This window comes from Garra rufa, chromosome 2 (assembly GCF_049309525.1).
Source record: "Garra rufa chromosome 2, GarRuf1.0, whole genome shotgun sequence".
NCBI classification, from domain to species: Eukaryota; Metazoa; Chordata; class Actinopteri; order Cypriniformes; family Cyprinidae; genus Garra; species Garra rufa.
Window position 1 is genome coordinate 59,151,928 of NC_133362.1, and position 26,447 is coordinate 59,178,374.

The 26,447-nt window shown below is 36.9% G+C and overlaps 1 pseudogene; it reads left to right on the top strand.

Moving 5' to 3' along the window:
- Nucleotides 1–1,553: 1,553 nt before the first annotated feature.
- Nucleotides 1,554–26,447, top strand: part of LOC141325631 (uncharacterized) — a 124,900-nt pseudogene continuing 100,006 nt past the window's right edge.

Sequence of the window (26,447 nt, forward strand, 5' to 3'; positions counted from 1 at the left end):
ATATATATATATATATATATATATATATATATATATATATATATATATATATATATTATATATACAGGATAGCTGGCGCTCGCCCCCCAAAAATCAAAGCAGTTTTAACCGGTAAAGCGAATGACTAGAGGCCTTGGGGCCGAAAAAAATATTATATATAAACCAGTGGTTCTCAACTGATGGAGGAAAACGTGAACAAAATGCTGAGCTTAAAGTGCCCCAACTTAAAGTAACATTAAAGCAAGTATTGCTGACAAGCAAAATTTCACTTTTATTATAAAAACAGTTAAATGCCTGTAGCTTTCTAGTAACCCTTCAGATCTTGATGATGTTGTTCAGGTGTGTTTGATTAGGGGTTGAAGCAAAACTCTGCAGGTCTGTGGCTCTCCAGGACAGATGTTTCACCACCCTGCTCTCGAGGGTCTCCTATTAGCACATCGCTCCCAAATAAAACATAGGTCCACCTCTCATCTCTGAGAATGAAGTCCTCTGCTCCATGGAGCTTCGTGAGGCAACCATACCAGGTGTAATATGCTTCTGTATGCAAGCTTCTCCCTGAAGCTCCAATCATGTGACTGCCCTTATGGTTTAGTTGGCAGTGTCTCCTAACCTTAATTTATGTCAAGCTTTTGGGGCTATTTCAAAAAGACTCTAAGAGAAGCTGGCATTAAAGTCCAAAACCTGATTTGTGATTAAATAACAAATCAATCTGGGTTAAAGTGGTTCCATAAATTGCTTGCTGTTTAACAATGGACCAGCGCGTTGTAAAATGAACAGATGGATGATTCAGCTGCGGCGCCATCGTCTGGAGAGACGCATGAATTCAGTCGGCGCGCGACTCTCACAGTGCATTATGGGTTATCTCTAGCTGTTGAGCGTACATCGTTTGTACACTCGTTTTTGTGGTGCATTGTGGGATTGAATGAGTGCACTCGAGAACGTCCACTATGGTTTCGAACACCACTTAAAATGGCTGTCTCCTCAAATAGTGCCCTATTTGAGCGTAAAGGGGGTGATTTCGAAAACAGCCATGCAAACATATCAAGTTATGATTCGCCTGAAGAAAGGTTTGTGGTTTTAAAGTTTTTAAACCAATGAATATTGCTGCATCAATAAAGCGTTTTTACAAGCTATGTAAAGTAAATGCATCATTATTAAATATAACGTTCATATTCATATTTGTGAAATGATTCAGTGATTCGATTCAGCGGCACGCGGACTACAAACGACAACAACAAACACAAACGAGTGATTTCATGAAAGTGTAATATATTAGATATGATGAACAAATAATTGAATACCAGTTATAAATTAAAAAATAGCCTGCCTAAATATAAACCTTTTTGGTAATTTGTATATTTTATACATTTTATATATAAGTCTATTAACTCTCTGACTGTCTCACTAGTGCACTGACTACTGTACTAGGAGCTGAATGAGTTTGCATTGATTTTTCTTTCTATTAATTACTGTCATCTTAAACAGGACAAAGTGTACAAACACACAGAAAAACTCTGGAGAATCATCAGAGATCCATGCGACATGAAGATTGAAGAAACATTGAAACAAGAAGATATTGAGGAACAAAGAAAGATGGAGTTTATTAAAGAGGAGAGTGAAGACATGAAGATTGAAGAAACATTCAGAGTCAAACATGAAGTAACTGAGGAACAAACAGGTTGGTTTTTATTCTTAAAGATAAATAAAAGATATTAATGAATAATGTGTGTAGACATCATGCATTTGGTTCAGTTGTAACAATATTATGGAATTAGCCTAATATATATATATATATATATATATATATATATTTATTCCATGGAATGTCTGGATACTGGATTCTGATTGGCTGGCAGGTGTGCAGTAAAACCGTTTAATGCACAGGTAGTTCCAAGTCACTTTAAATTACCGTTCTATATTAATGCGCTGCTTTAATTGATGCACGCAAAGGCACAGAGAGAGAGAGAGAGAGAGGTCGGAGATCGCATTGTGCTGCGCACATACATAAACTTCTTGTCAGCGTTTGCCTGCGATCCTTATTACAATATCCTAGATACTAGATCGCTACATTATATTCCTCAGCAACGGGGCGGTAAAACTGCTGTTTTTGAATGAATTGTTGTTTGTAGAGAGAGACGCACAGCATTTTCTCTTTCTATTGTCTTTTTTAAAAAACTGTAATTTTTAAAATACAGTTATATTCCTTAAAAATAACATATCCTCTCAAACTACAGATTTCACTATTCATCTATCATACATCACTGTGATATCCTACAGAACAATATTCTCTTAAACACTTGCTTACTAATATCTGAAAATTATAGCATTTAGCATGTAATCCTCTTCTCGTAAAACACGTAGCTGGTGTCAACAAGGAGATTTGTTTATCCCCGTGGCCAACGTAGTGCATAGCAACAGTGAAAATGTATCTTTAGTGGTTATTTTGGGGAAAAAAAAGTGGGGGGCATTTTCCCCCACTCTACCCTATATATATATATATATATATATATATATATATATTAGGGCCGGGACTTTAACACGTTAATTTAGATTAATTAATTACACAAAAATAACGCGTTAAATTTTTTTTTTAATGCATTTTAATCGCACTAAGTTTTGCACCGTGGAACGTTTCTCACTGGATGAGATTCGGCGGACCGATTATACTGGAGCACAAACTAGCGTTCAGACAAGCCAAAGAACTTATACCAAAGAAGCTGCATCCGTTCTAAATAGTATTGTATGTCCCAAATTGTGGTATGTTTAAAAAGCATTCCAAAGATTCCCGGATGGTCTACTACTTAACGATCAATGCACACTCTTAACTGCTAATATTGCCCACAACACACTGCGCCGTGAACGAGGATTCGATTAGAACTACAAACATGCATAAAAAGTGTTAAAAAACTACAAACATGGAGGATATACGCGACCAACGGACAGGTAGAGAAAGGGGTTTGATATATATATATATATGTATATATATATGTATTAGGGGTGGAGCCGAACCCGAATATGGTATTCGGAAAGGCACAAATAGTGTGTTTTTTACAAATACTTATTTCGAACAAATACTTAAAAAAAATATTTGTATTCGGGAACAAGAAAAACTTTATATCAAAAAGCTGCATTTCCTCATGAGATCGCAGTGCATGCCCGCATGAGTGAGTGAGTTTACAATGTCTCCCACAAAAACGTGGACTGGTTCGCAGACTCGTTCATAAAAAAACGGAATCTACTATAGCGTGGAATGCCACTGAATTCATTGATTTTTGGATTAATAATTCAAATCGCGATATGGACTTGTGTCTGTGAAAACTGAAATGCAAAAAGACTGTTTTAATATGAATCCTGCATGTTCCGTTTGCCTCTGTCTGTATGAATGGTGGAGACGCATTTTTTTTTTTTTTACTACACACATCCTGAGGCACGCATGATGCTCCCGCTAATTTTTGGCATTTGCATCTCATATGAACGGATAAACTCAATCTCCAAAGCTGCTGTGAGTTTTAACTTTCACTGTTTCATTTGAGAAAACTAGCAGCATATCATACTGTACAGAGAAACTTCACAGCAACCTGTCAAAATAAAAATAAAAGTACGGTTTAACATCAAACAGAACAATATTAGTCTTGTATTACTTTTGTACAGTATAATGTAGGTGTTTATATATTCCTATTTAAATAATTGACAAAACAATATATATGATAAAAAATAAATATTACAACAAGATTAACCCCTTAATTGTAGAAAAAAATATTACAATTATTATTTAAACGTTTTAAATGAATATAATTTTTCTTCCATGTATTGATTTTAACAGTAAACCCAAAAATTAAAATTATGCTTTAATTTGATTATCAGAAAAATTAAAACGCACAAAAAAAAAAAAAAAAGATTGTAGAGCCCTATTGTTCAAAATGTTAAAATAGAGAGTTTTGGACTTATTTTTTCAATGAAATAAATGTTTTCGTTATTACACAAAGTAGGCTAAAGTACCGGGAAAAAAGTAACTTTTGTTCTGCCAGATCTCCCAGTCAGGGGTTGATAAAGTTTAGTTCTTGGAATTCTGTGCATTAGAAAGAAGTTCTTTCAGAAGAAGAACAGTTCTTTGAAGTATTATTTGTTTTTATTCTGTCTGTTCAGCATCCTCCAACAAGGACGGGTGGTGGTGGGGTTCATAATGTTCACAATGGTATTTTATTAGTTGTTGGTTTAACCATGCATGAGGTAATGACTGTTATGTTATTTTCTTTTCAATGATGTTCCTTGTTACATGTTCAAAAACACTAACCAATATTGCATATCCATTATTATTATGATGGATATAATTAAAGAATACTTACACTATAACTTATATAAAATAAAATACTTATTTCGAACAAGTGCTATAATATAATGTTGACAGACTGTACAGAGCGATTGGTTTAAGAAACTCTCTTCGATACAGAAACATACAGTGTGACTTACTGTTTTTCATCTTTAAAATATGAGCATGTGTGCAATTTTCTCTGAATATTCAAATGATTTCAAATGTTGATTTTATAAGTTAAACAAAAAGGTAATATTAAGTGAACATTTTACATTTTAAATGTAGCCTACATTTTAAACACTACACTGTCAATATTGTCCGATTTTACAACAAAGCAATAATATATCCAACGAAATCCACAACAGAACTGTGTGAGTCCCCAAGAAACGGCAGCATTTCATTAGTGATCGAATCTGCAGCTTTCAAGTTTTTAATGTCATTTTAATTTTGTCTGCATGTAATGCCTGATAAAGCTACTAGTCTCTGATGTAGCATGTGACCTTTCTCCATGAGCTCTGTGTGCAGTCATATCAGGTTCTTTTTCCCCTTCCCTGTTATTCTGCTCCTGTCTTTGAACTTGACAGTGCTCCCTTCACTCTAGAGCGAGGACTGGAGTTGGGAAACGCTGTTCTAGAGCAGGGAAAACGAACTCCGGTCCTGGAGAGCCACCGTCCTACCGAATTCAGCTCCAACCCTAATTAAAACTCACCTGCCTGTAGCTTTCTAGTAACCCTTCAGATCTTGATTATGTTGTTCAGGTGTGTTTGATTAAGGGTTGAAGGAAAAATCTCCAGGGCAGATGTTCGCCACCCTGCTCTCGAGGGTCTCCAATTAGCACATCGCTCCCAAAGAAAACATCTGGGGCCCCCTCTCATCTATGAGAATGAAGTCCTCTGCTTCATGGAACTTTGTGAGGCAATCATACCAGGTGTCTTATGCTTCTACATGCTTCTCCCAGGAGCTCCCATCATGTGACTGCCCTTATGGCTTAGTTGGCAGTGCTATCCTAACCCTAACTCAATTTAGAGGGTTGCCTATGATCATGTCACTCCTAAGGTGAGCCTCTAAGTTCTCCTTTGATTTCTGAGAGTTGAGTCTGCTCTCTCATGTTCCGTGAGGCACCAAAAATTGTTGTCCACCTTTGCCTCTCTTAGGTGGCTTTTATGGTTGAGCACAGCAGTGCTCCCCTCACTCTCAAGGGTCGCCGATGAGTACAGTGTTCCCAAGGGGAGCGTCAGAGTTCCCTCTTCGTATCTTAGAGTTGAATCCTCTGTTCCCTGAAGCTGGAGCTCAGGGGTGGACTGGGACAAAATTTCAGGCTGGGAAATCTCACACTCATCCAGGTCATCCCATATACCCACAACAATCTCTGAAACATGGACAACCCTATTTTTGTATGGTCATCACGTAAAAAAAAAGGTTTAAATCGTTAGACTATGCAACATGTAAAATAATTCAAAGTCCTCTCCTGAACTGCACCTTCACTTCCATTTTACTTTTCAGTCCCTTTATTTTGTCCTGATCTCTCACATGACTTAAATACTCAAAATTCAGCATACTATGCTTACTAAATAGCCTAAAAGTTCAAATTACAACAGTGGGAAAAATAATTATTTGATCCCCTGCTGATTTTGAGTAACAACAACAGCAAAAAAGTAGAAAAACGCATTTCAAAAAAGTTATAATTGATTTGCATTTTAATGAGTAAAAAAGTATTTCACCCCTTAGAGAAACATGACTTTGTATTTGCTGGCAAAACCCTTTTTGGCAATCAAAGAGGTCAGACGTTTCTTGTAGTTGGCCATCAGGTTTCACATCTCAAGAGGGATTTTGTTCCACTCCTCTTTGCAGATCCTCTCCAAGACATTAGGGTTTTGAGGCTGACATTTGGCAACTTAAACCTTCAGCTCCCTCCACAGTTTTTCTATTGGATTAAGGATTAAGCATAATATTTTCACCTCCATGTTTAACTCCAAGGGTGTTTGGGGATGCTAGAACAAAGCAGGTTATCATGCATACTTCTGGTTTAAATATCCAGGATGGTTTCTTTCATTGTTTATTTTTCTTTTATGACAGCGTCTTAGTAATCGATTCAATGTGGCAAATACCACAGATATGCTTATGTTCAAGCTTATATAACTGTATTGTTGCTTATGAATAAATTAACAACAAATGGTGGAAATAATCGTACATATAACAAACATTTACTTGAATGAATCTATGATTGATTTAGTGTTATGTCAAGCTCTGGGGGAAAGACTAAGAAAAGTCAAAACCTGACTTGAGATAAGATAACAAATCAATCTGGGTTAAAGTGGTTCCATAAATGACCACTTGGATGGATTTATAGTAGAGCACAAATTCACCATCTTCACATCTCACTTCACTTTCAATTGGTGTAAAAATGTTGCCTGTTCTCTTTTAAAGGATATGGTCTGTGATGTGTTTGTTTGTTTTGCAGTAAGTTTTTGGGCATTTTCCATTCAATAGGTCATTGTAACAGACCAGTGGTTCCCAACCATGTTCCTGGAGGCACCCAACATTGCATATTTTGCATCTCTCCTTTGTCTGACCATTTGTCATCCATTTTAGGTCTTGGTGCAGGGGTGCCCAACCCTGTGCCTAAAGATTTACCATCCTTCAAAGTTAAGGTCCAAACCAGATCAAACACACCTGAACCAGTTAATTAATCACTTAATTGGAGAAACATGAAAAACATGCAGTGTTTAGGGGCCTCAAGGAACGTGGTTGGGACTCGCCGTAACAGCCCATTTTTATGATTGGCTAATATCATTGCCCCACAATAAAACCTCAGAAAGAATTATTGTGTGATAACGTGTTCATCTGATGGTTGAGTGGGGAGTTTGTCCATTTTCCTAGCCTTTGTTATTTTTGTTGCATTTGATCCCCTAGAACAGTCATTCCCAAAGGCGGGGTCCCGACCCACAAGTGGGTCGCGGGAGATTTTGTATGGGTCGCCAAGTCGAGCGCTCTTTTTCAGTGCGCTATGTACAAAATTTATATGTGTAGTTCACCTATTAGCCGCACGAGGGAGCTCGTCGTTTTCTTCTTCTTCTGTTTTCTTTTTTTGTTGTTGTTTCACACATACTCCGTCTGCAGTGCGTATGCGTTGCGTATTTTTTTCCGCACCCATGTAACAGATTGGAGCGTTCATACTGCACGCGGTTGCTGTCCAGCAGTGCGTCCCAAAAGCAGTGCGTTTGCAGCAGAGCAGCGATCATTTCGGCAGAGTCTATTTTTTGCTGTGCTGCAAGCGCTGAATTAAAGTGACAGCGCATTGTTCGCTGTAAAAATGAACATTGATTGACAGGAAAATGTCCCATAATTGCATATAAGTGAAATCCACTGTTTCACAGTCAACACGTGGCTTTTTGGCTAGGTTTAAAATAGGGAAAAGTGCAGTTTAAAAGAGAAAGGCAACGTAATACGTGCACTTGTCCAGGTAGAAAAGTTCTTTAAAAGGATTGTTTTTAATAAAGATTTAATGCGAAAGAAAAGCATGAGAGCCGACTGTTTCTGTCTGTGGTAAGTTTTAAATAATATATTTTTTGATAGCCCAATTTTTAATTAAAAAAAGGAAGCTATAGCCTCCCTATGTTGTGTTTAAATGTGTTGCAACTTGCTTGAGAAACTTAATATACAAATCTAGAAGTCAAGTGCATTGAATAACACGTTGTTTTTTATTGAGTTTAAACGTGAAAATGTCTGTTACTGTATTAGTGTACTGTGATAAAAGAGGATCACAATGCTGAAAAAGCACTTTTTGATTTGATATCAAAATAACGGATAAATATTGTGTTTGTGGTAAACAACATTTTCTGCAAATCTGCAGTTTACTTAAATAAAAAAAAAAGTGCTTTGTCAAATATCTGTATCCCTTTTAAATGGTTAAGTGGAAGCATGACCTTAAAAATGGTCATACATATTTTGTTAATGCATAAATTCTCTTCGTGATATATGAACTATATGGGCCTAATGTTTATTGGGTCACAAGGATTTATTGACTTTAAAATGTGGGTCCCCAGAAAAAAAGTTTGGGAAACACTGCCCTAGAAGACATTTAAAAAATGCTACATCATAATTGAGATCAATCTTTATCTAGGTTTCCTAAACTATTATTAGATTGAATAAACTGTATAGCAGCCAGCTTAAACTCTATAGGACACCAGACTATGATCAGGTTTGGACACCATGATATGCAATCTAGCATACATGCATTACAAATCTACATGATTGGTGTAACCTGCTTTGTGGCATTAAACTGGGGTTAACTTTTATTTCTTTGTTTTCCCACCTTAGGCCCAACAGCACTGAAAGAGGAGAAGGAAGTACTGAATGAAACTGAAGAGAAAGATCAGTTTGAGAATCATGTTCTCATAACTGGAAAAAAATCATTTTGTTGCTTACAGTCAGAAAATACATCTACACAAGAAAGAGCTCAAAAGGCAAGAACTAGGAGTTTTTTCACTTGCTTTCAGTGTGGAAAGAGTTTTAATGAACAAGGAGAATTTAAAGTCCACAAGAAAATTCACACCAGAGAGAGGCATTTCATCTGCCAACAGTGTGGAAAGAGTTTCAGTCACAAAGGAAACTTTAAGGTCCACAAGAAAATTCACACCGGAGAGAGGCGTTTCATCTGCCAACAGTGTGGAAAGAGTTTCACTCGAAGAGGAACCCTTAAAGACCACATGAAAATTCACACAGGAGAGAAACCTTTCATCTGTCAACAGTGTGGAAAGAGTTTCAGTCAAAATAGAAACCTTAAAACACACATGAGAATTCACACAGGAGAGAAGCCTTTCATCTGCCAACAGTGTGGAAAGAGTTTCAATCAAAATACAAACCTTAAAGTCCACATGAAAATTCACACAGGAGAAAAGTCTTTCAAGTGCCGTCAGTGTGGAAAGAGTTTCAGTCAACAAGGAGAATTTAAAGTCCATATGAAAATTCACACTGGAGAGAAGCCTTTCATTTGCCAACAGTGTGGAAAGAGTTTCAGTCAAAATACAAACCTTAAACTCCACATGAAAATTCACACAAGAGAGAAGTCTTTCATCTGCCAACAGTGTGGAAAGAGTTTCACTCAAAATAAAAGCCTTAAAGTCCACATGAAAATTCACACTGGGGAGAAGCCTTTCATCTGCCAGTGTGGAAAGAGTTTCAGTCAAATACAAAACCTTAAAGTCCACATGAAAATTCACACAGGAGAGAAGTCTTTCATCTGCCAACAGTGTGGAAAGAGTTTCATTCAAAAAGCATCCCTTAAAGTCCACATGAAAATTCACACAGAAGAGAGGCGTTTCATCTGCCAACAGTGTGGAAAGAGTTTCAGTAAAAATGGACAGCTTAAAAGGCACATGAGAACTCATACAGAAGAGGAGTGTTTCATCTGCCAACAGTGTGGAAAGAGTTTCTCTAGTAGAAGATACCTTGACATTCACATGAGAATTCACACTGGAGAGAAGCCTTACACATGCAAACAGTGTGGAAAGAGTTTCAGTCAACAAGGATACCTTTACAAGCACATGAAGATCCACACTGGAGAGAAGCCTTACACATGCAAACAGTGTGGAAAGAGTTTCTCTAGTAAAGGATACCTTTACAAGCACATGAAGATCCACAATAGAGAGAAGGCTGACAGATCCCCTCAGTGTGGAAAGAGTTTCAACCAAAATGTATAAAAATTCTGATTGGTTGAGCTACATCTGAAGCTGTTGTAAATTACTCTACAAACCGTCATTATTTGTTGCCTATGTGTTGCTCGGAAAAAAACAAAAACAATGTAGGGTCTGGACCAATCAGACACAGTTCATTAGATTTACCAAATAATCAATTTTTCATTAGATTAAGAAATGATCACAGACCCCCCTCACCCAATCCACAACACTGGCAGCCATGATAAATGGTCTTAGTATGGCATCCAGGACTCCTCTGCCAGACCAGATAATCTTTACGACTCAAAAGTATGTAGAGAGAATTTTTATAATTCCAACTAATACTCAAAAAAAAGGACACATACTGCCATAAGAACTGACTTTTATTAATTCTTGGAAAAAAACTTTCTGTGAATGAACACACATATCCTTAGATCATTGTGTATTTTATTACTGTTCATTTCTTTTGTATTGTGTAATGTTTTTATTAATGTGTTATGATAGATCACTATGTAGTATAACCACACATATAACACATTTGGTCTCCTTGAATTTGTATTTTGATGATCTAAAACATATATGTTATCTTTTGATACCTATGCAACATATTAGTGTTTTAAGAATCATAAACTTTCCCTCCAAAAGCAAAAAAGTCACCATTGGCTCTCTAGCCTTCCAATTATCAATTGATCTCCCGTGGGCTTCTGGGATAGAAAAGTAGAAAAGTATCCCTCGATCGGCACTTCGAAATTTGGGCGGGACGCAGTAGGCATCCAGGGATCTCTCGCTTACACTTTTGTGGTTACTCTTCTCACGACCCATTTCCCCTGCTATATAGTAGTTAAGTAGGCATATTCGAACGATACTTAGGTATACGTACACTTGAATCTCACGAGAAAAAGTGCTTCATCCTGGTAAATCTTGCCTACTCTTTTGTGGTGTTTGAGATTTCATGCATGCTTTTTCTTCGCCTACTGCTTTTTGCCTACTAAATAGTATGGAAGTATGCGATTTCGGATGCAGCCACTGTCTGTATATGTCTTCTTGTAAATAAACTACCAGTGCTTTTTCAAACTTCTCAATGTCTCGTTGGAAGGGCCCTTGGAAGTCTACCAATGAAGTGTGGAGCTACTTTGTGCCTCGTAAATGGTGTAAAACAGTGATTTATTTACATTGCTAGTCCGATGCCCGATCCACCCTCAGCAACAGCCTGTTTTTAGCATCGGCTAACTAGTGCCAGATTTTGAAGTGCAGGGGACAAACCGAGATGAACTATGAAAGGTAAGTTCACAGTCAGTATCATGATTCATTACACTTTAGATCAATATCACACCGGACTCCTCCTTTAACTAAAAACAAAATTTTTCAAGAGTTCGCCAAGTAGGAATAACTGCAGTTCAGGAGCAATGGACATAATAAAAGGTTCAGGCATGCTGAAAGGTTGGGGAGAAGAGAAACTGGACAAAGCTGTCTGTGGGGGTGTGGTTAGGAGTACCTTCTGTTGAACCCATTTACTTTTTGGCAGGGCCATTGCTCCAGACTTCGTTTTGGCTGTTCATTGACACGACAGCCTGATTTTGGAGGCCTGTAAACACAAGCTTTTGAAAACAGGTTTTAAAGCAGGGGTGTTAAACTCAGTTCCTTGAGGCCCGCACTGTGTTGTTCCAACCCTTCTCCAACACACATACTATGCAGTTTTCAATTAAGCCTGAAGGACTTGGATCAGGTGTGTTTAATTTTAACATACTATCTCAGCATTTCCAAAAATGTATTTTGTTACCACTTATAATACAATTGAAACATATTTCATAAACCTTTAAATATACTAATTATACATAAAAAATAAACTTACTGATTATTTAAAATACAATAATAATATATAACAAATGTATACAAGGCGTATTTATAATGTATTGCCCACATGTTTTTATTAATAAAAAATACACTTGATTATTTAAAATACATGAATAATATATAATAAATGTATACATAGTGTATTTGTAATGTATTTTTTATTAATAAAAATATGTGGGAAAGACATTATAATTACGCTTTGTATAAATTTATTATATATTATTCATGTATTTTAAATAATCAACAAGTGTATTTTTTTTGTAATAAAAATATGTGGGAAATACATTATAAATACGCCTTGCATACATTTGTTATATATTTATGTATTTTAAATAATCAGTAAGTTTATTTTTTATGTATAATTAGTATATTTAAAGGTATATGAAATATGTTTCAATCCTATTAGAAGTGGTAACAAAATACATTTTTTGGAAATGCTGAGATAGTATGTTAAAAGCACATTTTAGTTCATCTTCATGGTGTCTCAAAATAGCACAGTTAAGTACAAGATGATCTTAAGTTTATCTTAACATATACTTAAGAATAACTTTTAGTATATTGAGTACAAAATTAGTGGCCGAAAATAGAGTACATTAAGTACATTAGGGAAGTGCACTAAGTGTACTTAAATTGTATTTTAGCACACTTTTTTCACACTTTGTATATTCTTTTAATATATTATTGCTATACTTTAAATTAGTCATAAATATATTTATAAATGTTCAAAAGTAGGGTTCAAGTGTATTTCTAGTTGTAACTAAATATATTTTTTAAATACAGATATAGTATGTTAAAAGCACATTTTAGTTCAATTTCATGGTGTCTCAAAATAGCACAGTTGAGTACACTTAGATGGTATTAAGTTTATCTTAACATATACTTAATACTATTTTTTAGTACAATAAATACAAAATTAGTGCGCGAAAATAGAGCACTTTTAGTGCATTACTGAAAAGTGTAGTAAGTATACTTAAATAAAGTGTATTTTAGTGCACTTTTTTTTAACCTGGGAGAATTACCACACTCAAAATCAGTTTAAGTGTTAGTTCTAATAATGCATTCATATTAGGTGTACTTTAGTACAACTTTTGAGAAAATGTACTTCTACTACAATACATTACTAATAGATTTTTAATAAAATCAATTTAATATAACTTAAAATTACCACACTCAAAATCAATTTAAGTGTTAAGGCTTATAGTGCATTCATATTAAGTGTACTTAAGTACAATTTTGGGGGAAATGTACTTCTACTACAATACATCACTAATACCCAGATAGCAAAAATCATCTGGCCCAGATCTGGCCCAGACCTATCGCAAGTTCTGGGCCAGATCCGCGCAACGGACTCGGGCCGGTTTTGTACGGCACAACGGGCCAATACCGGCACGGATCCGTTTTTCCGCATCTGGACCAGAACTGGGCCAGCCCCGGGCCAGATGTGGAGTCCTTTATGGTGATTTGGCCCAAACGTGGGCCGCATCTGGTCCAGTACCAGGCCGGATCTGGGCCAGTACCATTCCGGATCTGGGCCAGTGCCATGCCAGATCTGGACCAGTACCATTCCAGATCTGGTTCAGTACCATGCCGGATCTGGGCCAGCTCGTTTTTTTATATATAAATAGACCTACACACACACAAACACAAATTGTATACACAACTAGAATTTAAATACAATTTGTTTATTTGTATAGTGCTTTTCACAATACATATATCAATGCAGCTTTACAGAAAAAGCATGTTTTGTTGTTACTTGATAAGACAAATCATACAAGTAAATTTATGACTTTATAGTGACTACAAGCATCTTATACAATGCATAATTATCTTACTGTCTTATACCACCTTTTTGTTGAGTTGTAAAATGAAGCTCTAAATCAACAAAAACTTTAAAAGTACTGATTTAGATGTATAGACAATAATTTTACTGAACATTTTACTGAATATTTTTTGTTAGAAAACAAGACTTAATATCTTAAGTGATTTTACTTGTCAGGTATAGGCATCTTAATTTCAGTATATTTAGATATTTATACTAGAAAACAAGACAAAACACAGCAGCATATTCATAATAAAACAACTGAATTACTACACAAAACAAGAGCAAAAGATGGTCCACTTTGCATTTTTTCTTTCATTTTGATCTTTTTTGCACAAAAGGAAAAATTAACGTTTATTTAAAACACTATTCCAAGTAGTACATGTCTCTAATTCTAGTGCTTACTTACTGTACAAAATATTTGCAAAGATTAAAACAAGAAAAAAGAAAAAAGTCACAAGCCTACACAATGGGAATGAAAAGAAACTGAATAATTACCACAGGGAAAGTTCTTATACTACAAATGTGTTGTCACCATTGTGTGCTTGAGTTGGTTGTAGTTGAAATAGTCTTCTTCAATGTCGTTTTTAAGGTAAATGCAAGCCCTCTTTCTGACTCCAGACATTTCTTTCCTTTTCGTTGTCTCTAAAAATAAGATTAAAATTGGGAAAAAAATGTTATTACCATCTCTCCATCTCTCCATCTCTCTCTCTCTCTCTCTCTCTCTCTCTCTCTCTCTCTATATATATATATATATATACAGGAGTCAACATTTGAAGTGAAACCTTTCAAAACTTTCCATTAAAATTTTCCTAAAACCAAAAGGAATGGAAAATTTTGGTGAACTTTTTTTATCTAAGTGTACTAACACCTTGCAGAATATGCAAAATGTTAATTATTTAACAAAATAAGATAGATTATACAAAATGCTTGTCATTTTTATTACTGACCTGAATCATACATTTCACATAAAATGTTTACATACAGTCCACAAGCAAAAATAGCTGAATTTATAAAAAATACCATTTTCAAAAGTTTACATACGTTTAATTCTTAATACTGTGTTGTTGCCTAAATGATTCACAGCTGTTTTTTGTTTGTTTGTTTATTGATAGTTATTCATGAGTCCCTTGTTTGTTCTGAACAGTTAAACTGCCCGCTGTTCTTTTTCAGGTCCTATTTTAAATAAATCATGTTCTTGTGAATCATAAAATTTTGATAACTAAGTACCAATAAGAATCCAGCAGCAAATCAGGATATTATAATAGATATATGCTATACATATTTATGATTGGAATAATTTCTGAACGATCATTCATGTGACATTGAAGACTGGGGTAATGATGCTAAAAAAATCACAGTAAAAAATTACATTTTAAAATATATTAAAATAGGATATAGTTATTTCACAGTGTAATAATTTGTAACAATATTACTGTCACATGTTTGATCTGTTTTGGTTTAGTTAGTGTTTGCCCATAATTGGTTCTGTTCTTGTTCTCTTTAGTCAATTAGCAATTAACTCCACACACCTGTTTCTGTTTCTATTAGATGTGCTACCTCTCCTTGATTCCTTGTATTCGTTTTGTGGATTAAAAGGCTGTTTTTAAACTTTTCTTGCTTTGTGTACTCCATAGCCCACCAGCACACAAAACAATTACTTTTACTTACAATTACTTTATTTTTGATCAAATAAATTCAGCCTAAAGGGTGTGCGATATGTTTTAGCTAGTACTCAGCCGTTACCATAGTTGTTAGCCCATCACCACTAACCACCCAGCAATCTTAAACATTAAAAACAAATATAAGCAGTTAAAATTCGTTAATAACATATAATTACATACCTGTGGGCCTGCCGTCTTCTTCATGTTAGCAATCCCTCTGATAACATAATTAGTTAGCTACAATCCAACACTGATCTAAGGAGCAATAAAAACACCAAACCTTTAAGTTAAGGAGTAACGTACACAACATAATAAGAAATACATTTATTAACAGAACAGTTTGATCACACCGTGTGACTTACCTTGGTGAAGTTAATGGTAGGAGTTTTGAGGTAGGAGCATAACGTTATGTCTGTATCTGTCTCGATCGTCTTCTGAACTCAAAAAAAACAGCGTGCTCGTTTCCACAGACGCGGCTCTTATCCGCTTTGTGACTGTTGTTCCCGCCCACTGAAACCCGGGCTGAATCCGTGTTGCAGCACTGAAACGGATGTGGAATTGCCGGTTTGAAAACGGATCCGGCACGGAGTCAGCTGTTGTCTGGGCTCGTTTCCACGGATGCGGCCCGGGTCCGCTCTGCGACTGTTGTTCCTGCCGACTGAAACCCGGGCTCGGGCCGAATCCGTGTTATGCTGCGTCCGTTGGATCTGTCAACTTTTCAAGTGTTACCTGCGCTTCAAGCGTCAACGCAGCCAACGCAAGCAACGCAGAAGTTCAGCTAGTTGAACTTTTGACGGACTTAACGCACTTGACGCAGTGCGTCAACCAATCAGAGCGTCTCACTGTAGCGACGTCACCACACGTATTTTGAATGAAGCGGGAGCAGAAAAAACAACAACATACAATTCTCTGCGATTGAAGACGGCTACAAACTTATTCTAGCCGTCTGCAATCGCAGAGAATTGTATGATCCGTTCTCGTTGTTGTATAAAGACAGGAATGTAAAGGAACTTGCTTGGATGAAGATCGCTGAAGAGATCTGGTTGTCAAATCTTTTCTCAACGTAATTATTTCCCATTTCGTTAGCTAGCGAAACATGTTCATGAGAGGATTCCAAAATGTCCAGTCCCAATAGTTTGCCATGGTTTATTCAGGGGAAGTGTGCAGAAAACTAGATGCGTTGGGAGCGTTGCCTGACGTGTGCGGTGTGAACGCACCAAAAAGCAAGCGTTGCCAGCTTCAACGTACATGCGTCAAACTAGATGCGTTAGGTGCGTTGCCTGACGCAGACAAAGTGTGCGGTGTGAACGCACCATTACAGCACTGAAACAGATGCGACTGTTATGCGGATTTGCCGGTTTGAAAACGGATCCGGCACGGAGTCAGCTGCTGTCTGGGTAGATTTTTAATAAAATCAATTTAATGTAACTTAAAATTACCACACTCAAAATCATTTTAAGTGTTAATGCTTATAGTGCATTCATATTAAGTGTACTTAAGTACAACTTTTGAGAAAATCTACTTCTACTACAATACATTACTAATAGATTTTTAATAAAATCAATTTAATGTAAACTTAAAATTACCACACTCAAAATCATTTTAAGTGTTAGTGCTAATAATGCATTCATATTAAGTGTACTTAAGTACAACTTTTGAGAAAATATACTTCTACTACAATACATTACTAATAGATTTTTTATATATTAACTTATTTTAAACTTAGGATTAGTATGTAAACAGTCTACTAATAATCAACTAATGTTTAAAGCATTTAAAGCACACTTTTGAAAAACACACTAATAAAACTTTTGCATGTTTTTTCTGTAGTATACTTTATTTTAGTACACTAAAAATTTATTTAAGTATTACTGGTATTTAGTATACTTTTTTCAAGTGTACTTAAGTCCTACTGAAGTATAAACATACTTTTAATTAGTGTATTCATAGTGTATAAACATCACACTTTTTTTAACACACAAAAAAACAATGTACTAAAAATGTATTTGCGGGTATTTAAGTGTATTTTCATTGCATTTAACTATTTACGTATAAAAACAGAAATACGGTCTTGTTTATAAATTACCTTTCTAGGTCTATATGTGATGGCAAAATTATTCCACAGTATTGCGCCACCTTCAGAGTGATTTTTAAAATTGCTCCTTCTAAACTTGTCAGTGTGTTTCCAGAATGCGTTTGCAAATTATCTTTCAGGTTTCTCTGATTGTGAAACTTAGGTTGCAGAAGGTCTGTCTCCAGTGTGAAGCCTCATGTGAGCAGTAAGGTTTCCTTTAAGTGTGAAACTCTTTCCACATGAAAGGCAGGTAAAAGGTTTTTGATCAAGTGGTAAAATGATCAAGATGGCGCCGCGGATGGCAGCCTCTGTGCGTAGCTCTCCAGTTGTTTTAGTGTTTTTGTTCGTTTTTCCTGTTTTTTGCTTTGCAAACACAATCAGTTTTACCCGGGATGAACTGCTGAACATTCGGCAGAACGCACCACAAAACTTTCAACCGGTTTTGGATTATTCGGACGTTTTATTTAATGTTGTAGTTGGCGGGGCGGCGGCGCTGATCAAGCGATACAGGACGCGCAGACGGGGAAAAAGAGCCGGCGCGCTCGTGAAGCTCAGACAGCGCGGTCTCCGCACATCGTTGCCAAGCATACATCTGGCAAATCTCCACTCTCTTCCCAACAAAACGGACGAACTCTTCCTGCTCTCCCAGTCTAACAAGGACTTCTTAAACTCTGCCGCTCTGTGTTTCACGGAAACCTGGCTGAATGACGCGATACCAGACAGCGCGATCCAGTTGCCGGGCTACCAGCTGTTTAGAGGCGATCGCAACGCAGAATCAACGGGGAAATCGCGCGGCGCCGGGACGTGCTTTTACATCAACGAAAGGTGGTGTACAGATGTAACAGTATTAAAGAAGATGTGCTGTTCTGATCTAGAAGCTCTCTTCATTAACTGTAAGCCGTTCTACTCGCCGCGAGAGTTTTGCTCGTTCATTCTCGTGAGCGTCTACATTCCTCCGCAAGCGCACGTGAGCCTGGCTTTGCAGAAACTCGCTGATCAGATCACCGTGACGGAACAACAACACCCGGACTCTGTTTTAATCATTCTTGGGGATTTTAACAAAGCTAATCTCTCCCGTGAACTGCCAAAATACAGTCAACATGTTACATGTTCAACCAGAGACAGTAATATATTGGACCACTGTTACACCACAATACGTAATGCATATCACTCTGTCCCACGTGCAGCTTTGGGACTCTCTGATCACTGCCTGGTTCATCTTATACCAACCTACAGACAAAAACTTAAATCTGCTAAACCTGTAGCAAAGTCTGTGAAGAGATGGACCAACGAAACAGAGCGGGCTTTACAAGCCTGTTTCGATTGTACTGATTGGAGTGTTTTCGAAGCTGCTGCTTGATTATCTGGATGAGCTCACAGACACTGTTACTTCATATATCAGTTTCTGTGAGGATATGTGCATTCCTACCAAGACTCGTTTAACTTTCAACAATGACAAACCATGGTTCACTGCAAAACTCAGACAGCTTCGTCACGCCAAAGAGGATGCTTACAGGAAAGGGGACAGTGTCTTGTATAAGCAGGCCAAATACACACTAGAAAAGGAGATCAAAGTGGCAAAGAAGAATTATTCCGAAAAGATAAGGAATCAATTCTCTTCCGGTGACTCTTCATCAGTGTGGGACAGCCTGAAAGCCATCACTAACTACAAGACACCATCCCCCTGCATGGTGGACAATCAACAACTGGCAGACGACCTGAACGAGTTCTATTGCAGGTTTGAAAAAACTCCATTCACACCTCCAAAAACAGCCCTAACAACACCGCTCTCCCCCACTCCGACAATCCACTTCAGTGAAAGAGATGTTCGCCAGGTCTTCAGACAGAACAAAAGAAGGAAGGCACCAGGCCCTGATGGTGTGACACCAGCCTGTTTGAAAACCTGTGCTGACCAGCTGGCTCCCATTTTCTCATTAATCTTCAATTGGTCTCTGGAGATGTGTGAAGTACCGAACTGCCTCAAACGTTCGACAATCATTCCCATTCCAAAGAAACCCAAAATAACAGGACTCAACGACTACAGACCTGTGGCGCTAACATCTGTCGTCATGAAGTCGTTTGAAAAACTGGTTTTGGCTCATCTGAAGGACATCACCGGACCCTTACTGGACCCCCTGCAGTTTGCTTATCGAGCAAACAGGTCCGTAGATGATGCAGTGAACATGGGTTTACACTTCATCCTGCAGCATCTGGATAAATCAGGGACTTATGTGAGGATCCTGTTTGTGGACTTTAGTTCAGCCTTTAACACAATCATCCCAAACCTCCTTCTTCCCAAACTATCTCAGCTCTCCGTGCCCTTCGCTCTCTGTCAGTGGATTAACAGCTTCCTGACGAACAGGCAGCAGCTAGTGAGGCTGGGAAAATTCTCATCCAGCACCCGGACTATCAGCACTGGCGCCCCTCAGGGTTGTGTTCTCTCCCCACTGCTCTTCTCCCTGTATACGAATGACTGTACCTCTAAAGACCCCTCTGTCAAGCTCCTGAAGTTCGCAGACGACACCACACTCATCGGCCTCATTCAAGACGGTGATGAGTCTGCTTACAGACAGGAAGTTAAAGAGCTGGCTGTCTGGTGCAGTCATAACAACCTGGAGCTCAACACGCTCAAGACTGTGGAGATGATCATTGACTTCAGGAGAAACCCCCCTGCTCTCCCCCCACTCACCATCATGAACAGCACTGTTAACACAGTGGAGTCATTCAGGTTCCTTGGCAATACCATCTCTCAGGACCTGAAGTGGAATGTTCACATAGACTCCATTGTGAAAAAGGCCCAGCAGAGACTGTACTTCCTCCGCCAGCTGAGGAAGCTCAACCTGCCAGCGGAACTGCTGAAACAGTTCTACTCTGCCATCATTGAATCCGTCCTCTGCACTTCAATTACCGTCTGGTTCAGCTCAGCTACCAATTCTGATCTCAGAAGACTACGTCGCATAGTCCGGACTGCTGAGCGAATCATTGGTACAACCCTCCCTACCCTTCAAGATCTCTACTTATCCAGAGTGCGCAAAAGGGCTGGCAAAATCACTCTGGACCCCTCACATCCAGCACACTCGCTCTTTGAACTGCTTCCATCTGGTCGGCGCTACAGAGCACTGAGCACCAAGACGACCAGACACCGGAACAGTTTTTTCCCCCAGGCAATCCATCTCATGAACACTTGTCAGTAAACGTGGAACCTGCAGCACTATTATACGCCTTATTAATCTATTCAGTATTTATTAATACCTACTTACATCCAAATTTGCACCTAATATACCTGTACATAGTAATGGCATATTCTGTATATTGTGTTTTTGCTATTTTGCACTTTGCACTTTGTCTTGTGTACTTGTATATTGTTCTTTTTTATAATCTATGTCTTGTCTTGTCACTGTCACTCTGTTGCACTGTGGAGCTGCTGTCACTAAAACAAATTCCTAGTATGTGTAAACATACCTGGCAATAAAGCTCATTCTGATTCTGATTCTGATTCTGATTTTTCTTCGCTGTGAACTCTCATGTGAGCCCGAAGGTTTCCTCTAAATCTGAAAGTCTTTCCACAGTAAGGGCAGATATAATCCTTCTCTCCAGTATGAATTCTCATGCTTGACTCTGAATGTTTCTTCAATCTTCATGTCTTCACTCTCCTCTTTAATAAACACCATCTTTGTTTGTTCCTCAGTATCTTCATGTTTGATTAATGTTTCTTCAATCTTCATGTCTTCACTCTCCTCTTTAATAAACGCCATCTTTATAAAAGTGTCACATGGATCTCTGTTGATTCTCCAGGAGTTTTTCTGTGTTTGAACACTTTGTCCTGTTTAAGATGAGAATAATTCATTGAAAGAAAAGAAAAAATAGCAAACTAAATCTAAGATTTGGACAGTCAAAGTGAGAGTTAATAGACTTATTACTAGATTATAAATATATACAAATTACACAGCCGTTTACATTTAGGTAGGCTACTTTTAATTTACATTTAGTATTTAATTATTTATACATCATATCTAATATATTCTTTCATGAAATCATTCTCGGTTGTGATTCACTCGTTTGTGTTTGTTGTTGTCGTTTGTAGTCCGCGTGCCGCTGAATCGAATCACTGAATCATTTCACAAATGATTTGATTCAAATGATTCGGATTCTCAGTTTCTCTCATCACTTCTTATCATCACACGATTGATTCATGACACAGAGAGCGAACTGAGACGCACCTTCTCTGTTACTGAAGGCTAATGCTTTATTTAACTAACACTAAATAAAGCATTACACAATTACATTCAAGAATACTGCATTTATTTTGTATATCGTGTAAAAACGCTTTAATTGATCTAACAGTTGGCATTTTTTAAAAACAGAAAACCTTTCTTCAGATGAATCACAACAGATGAAGAGCGGGGCGCGTCTTTATGGCGTCACATCACCAGAGCAAATTAAAAGTCCCATTCGTACACCCTTCTCCAAAATCACAAACACATAGAAATGTTGTATATAAAATCGAATTTCGTACCCATATGTTGATGCATTTTCAGTTATTAACATCGATTATACAAGCAGTGATGTAAAAAAATGTTTGGTCATTTTTATGTCCAATAATACTAATTTAAAGAACATATATCTTTTTTTTCCTTGACTCCTTCAACAGGTGAAAGTTTAACGTTTTAGCTGAAATGGTTGGAAATTTTCAGTGTATGAAATATATTCTGGATGAACAATAAATAGGCTATGTCTTGCATATTAACACGCACATCAGACGTCTTTAATGAAAGAGTGCTATCTGTGATGTGCAGAACCGGGATCTGGCAACCCATTACGTGCTACTGTCGTCATTAATGAAAGTGAAAGTAACTGTTGATATCGTCCTTTTAGACACTTTTTAAAAGACTTTAAAATACAGATATATTTAAATCCAATAAAATCAAATCAAATGGCTTATAAATGCTTAAACAGGATTTTGATAGCTGCCAGATGGATATGTGAATCGACATGATCCCAGCCAACATAGTCCAGCGGTCCATATGGTCTGCTGGCGGTCCGTGGGTCGTATTAATCTTTTAAGTCATCATTTAATATACTTGGATAGTTATAATTATATCAAATAAAATGATTTTATGCAATATTAAATCAATTAAACAACTCTTAATAATCGTAAAGTTATTAATAATACTGAATGAACGTTAAAAACACATAGACATCTTAGACTATGTTAAAATATTAACGATATAGATTTAAATATGTAACAATAAATCTGTAAATGAATTTTATGTGTATATTATAAAAATAAATATTGGGTATAAATAAATGAACTATAAATAAATATAAAAAATAAATTAAGATAAATAAACTATAACATGTAACTTTTTATAAATATAACATTATGACATAATATATTATGATAAATATTTACATATATATACATATCAGTAGCGGCCGGCCCATAGGGGGCGCTGGGGCACCGCCCTCCCTGATAAGAGGGGCTAAAAATGTAAAATATATTTTTACCAATTAAGCTTTTATATTCGATTTTACCCACCAGTATGTGCCTACATGCGATATGAATAACATATACAACATTTCCCACCTAGTGAAATTCATTCACCAGTGAATTTCCACAGACAGATTTGTATCGTTTCTGTCATGGGGCGCTGAGAAAAAGCGCCCCTGCAGTGCAGCCAAATAGCCAGTCATGTACTGTTGCTAGGGAGAATTAATAAATATGCGTCCAATCAGTCTCTCTGAATTTTATGGTTTTGGGGCGCTGAAAATTCTGCCCCAAGCAGCAGAAAATACCGCAAGATTTAAAGTTTTTTTCTTTTGAGGCGCGGTCAATCAGAGAAATTATTTAAAGGAACCGTATGTAGGATTTTGGCCGAAACTGGTACTGCAATCACTTTCAAAATACTGTAGAACGGTGTATCCCCTCCTGCTCCCCCTGACTCCAGGTTGCCAGCTAAGGCTGTTACAAGGAGCTTCCAATGGCAAGTGACGAGTCTTACACAGTAATTTGTTTTTCTTCTGTTAATTATGTTTATGCTTCACAAGAGATGTTTTGCGAAGTAATTATGTATCGCACAAATTTACAGATGGCGGTTAGCCAAATATTTCGTAAAGATGTACTGTAAAACCACATTTCAGTCGGAACATAGGTTGTTTTCATACCCTGCTAGTGGTGCGATATAAAGATTTTTATGAACGCATTTAGCATGGGCGACCGCAGAAAATCCACTGTGTAGCCTACGGAAGCAAAGTTAGCCAAACATAGATGAATCTTACCTGTCAAGGAGAAAATTATCAACGTTGGCATCTATCTTTCAAATTCTTCTCCGTTTTCAGCCGTCTCCATCTTTCAAAAGCATCTCCTATACAAATTCTTGTTTTATTTCGGACTTTGTCACGACGTATTTCGGATTCATAACAAGGTCTTTTAGGTTTCGTAACTTTATACATGTTTTATCCGACTCGTTCTTAGCAGACTGTATGTAACTAGAGCATAGCTGGCAACCCGTCTCATGAAACTCTACTGACTTCGTGATTGGTCGATAGCTGGAGGGTGGAGCCTTAGACCAAAACACAAAACGACAACAATAACTTCAGTTGAGGGCTGCAACTCTCACTTTTAAATGACAATATCCTGGCCGGACCACTGTTGTCAGTGATATAAGTATTTGAAATGAACATGATTTCTTAATGTCTAGTGACATGTCAGGGCCATTTTATGATTAACTGACATAAATTTCTTACATAACGGTTCCTTTAACGAGCGAAGAGCAGTTTCCACCAAATTCGGTGAGATCAATGCAGTTTAACTCGATCATAGGGGTACAGGCACAATGGTTTGTGTAGATTATGCAGTAACACAATAGATGTCTTTATTCAAGTAAATTGTGAGTGTTTATGTTAGTATTATTATAAGCACAATATATATAATTGTGCTTATAATAGTTCCTTCTTTAATTGGACATACATTCAGTTATGTCTATCAAATTGACAAATATATAGTCAATACCATTATAATTAGGTTAAGAAAATTACTGGTCTATAAGCATTTAGGATTTACATAATTAAATATTTAGTAGTTTTTGCATAACAGTTACTTATTATATTGGACTATTTTAAACTTTATGAAAATGAATTTATATGCAATGTTTTACTACAAATCAATTTAATTTGACTTTGTCTTTAAACTGAGATCTATCCTGTGGCTCCCTCGTGTGGTTAACATTATTAGTATGGCCTTCATCTCTGAATCACATTAATATAAGTGGCTAATATTTTTTTAATGATCACAAATGTTTAATTATTACTTTACTGATAATACACCCAAACTCAAATTCACAGATTCAGTATCTTATTTCATGCATCAGTCCTGCTGCCTGCATTAACAGTGTGATTCATTTTTTGGTGCACCCCCCTAAAATTCTTTAGCACCAGCCGCCACTGATACATATGTATACTATAGTGCTATCAGTACTATTTCTGCACTATACCAAAAAAAATGTAAGCCTCTTTTGTCTGCCGTTTTTTCCTGCCGAGGAATAAGGGTCTCGTCTAGTGAAACAATTGGTCATTTTCAATGATAATTTTTATTGATTGTTTTCAACAATAAAAATGTATATACTTTTTAACCACAAATTGTTTCGCACCAGCCCTACTTCACACATTATGTAATCATGTTGGACACCCCTTACAAAAATAAAGATAAAACAATGACCCAATTTTGAAATTGGGAGGAGAAAAAGATCTTAATTTTTGAACCAGAATACACAGACAATGAACTAACCGCATGTTAGTTTCTAAATGTGATTACGTAATGCATTAACATGTGCATGTCCACTGCAGAGCTAGTGCAAGAGGCGCATTTGTGGTTAAAAGGTATATACATTTTCATTCTTTTAAGAAAATTACAGATTGTTTCGCTAGATAAAACCCTTATTACTCAGGTGGGATTGCGTAGAGCCATTTGAAGCTGCATTGAAACTGCAATTTGGATTGAATGGTGCATTGGCCACCATTGAACACCACTGTTTGAATTAAATTCCTGGCATGTTTTCTTCAAAAGACTGAAGAAAGAAAGACATGAACATCTAAGATGACATAGGGGTGAGTAAATGATCAGAATTTTTTTTTTTCTGGAAGTGTACTAATCCTTAAAAGTCTCGAATGCAAGCATGCAGTATGAATATTAACTGGTTTTTGTTTTGTTTTTTTTGTTCCTCCCGATTAAAGCCATCAAGGTGGACAACATGCCCGACAAAATTAAAGATAAGCCTGCGGACAAACCCCAAAAGAAAGAAAATCTCTTGGGGATTGGAAAAAGAATCCTCTGACTCGTCCCAGTCTTCTGACCCAGAGTCATCAACCTCAGACTCTTCAAAAGAAAGGAAGAAAGGAAAGAAGGCAAAGAAAGTAAAGAGTGAAAAACAGAAAAAAAACAAGCGGAGTAAATTCTGTCAAAGAGGTAGGTTGTGCAAACTGAAATAATTACATTTAAATTTAAAGGGGTAATATGACATTAAAACGTAACTTTGTGTATTTGGTGTAATGTAATGCCTGTACGCAGTCGATGGTTCAAAAACATTATTTTCCACATTTCGTACTTTGTTTCCCCTTTCTGAAACATGTTGATTTTTACAAAGCTAATCGTTCTGAAAAGCATGCTGCTGATTAACCAGCTGTCCAGTGCATTGTGATTGGCTGAATACCTTAAGTGTGTGATCATTTTTTAAAATGTTTTTTTTTTACTGTCTTTTTTAGTTACGGACCCACAGCAAGTAGTGAAGCGGTACATACAAAACTGTCTTGGAGATATTTCGCAGAGGCAGTGGCGGTTCTAGACTACTGTAACTGGGGGGGCCAGGCAGGGGCCACTTATGCTTTTAGGGGGCATGCTAACATTTGTTATGATTATTTTTCAGTCATTTTTAACTTTTTCATTAATGTTTTCTCTAGAAGCAAACTAATAAGCTAATAAAAGAAGTTCAGTTCAAATTAATGTTCCATTAATGTCATTTATTTGACATCACATTGTTTATAGTCAAAATAA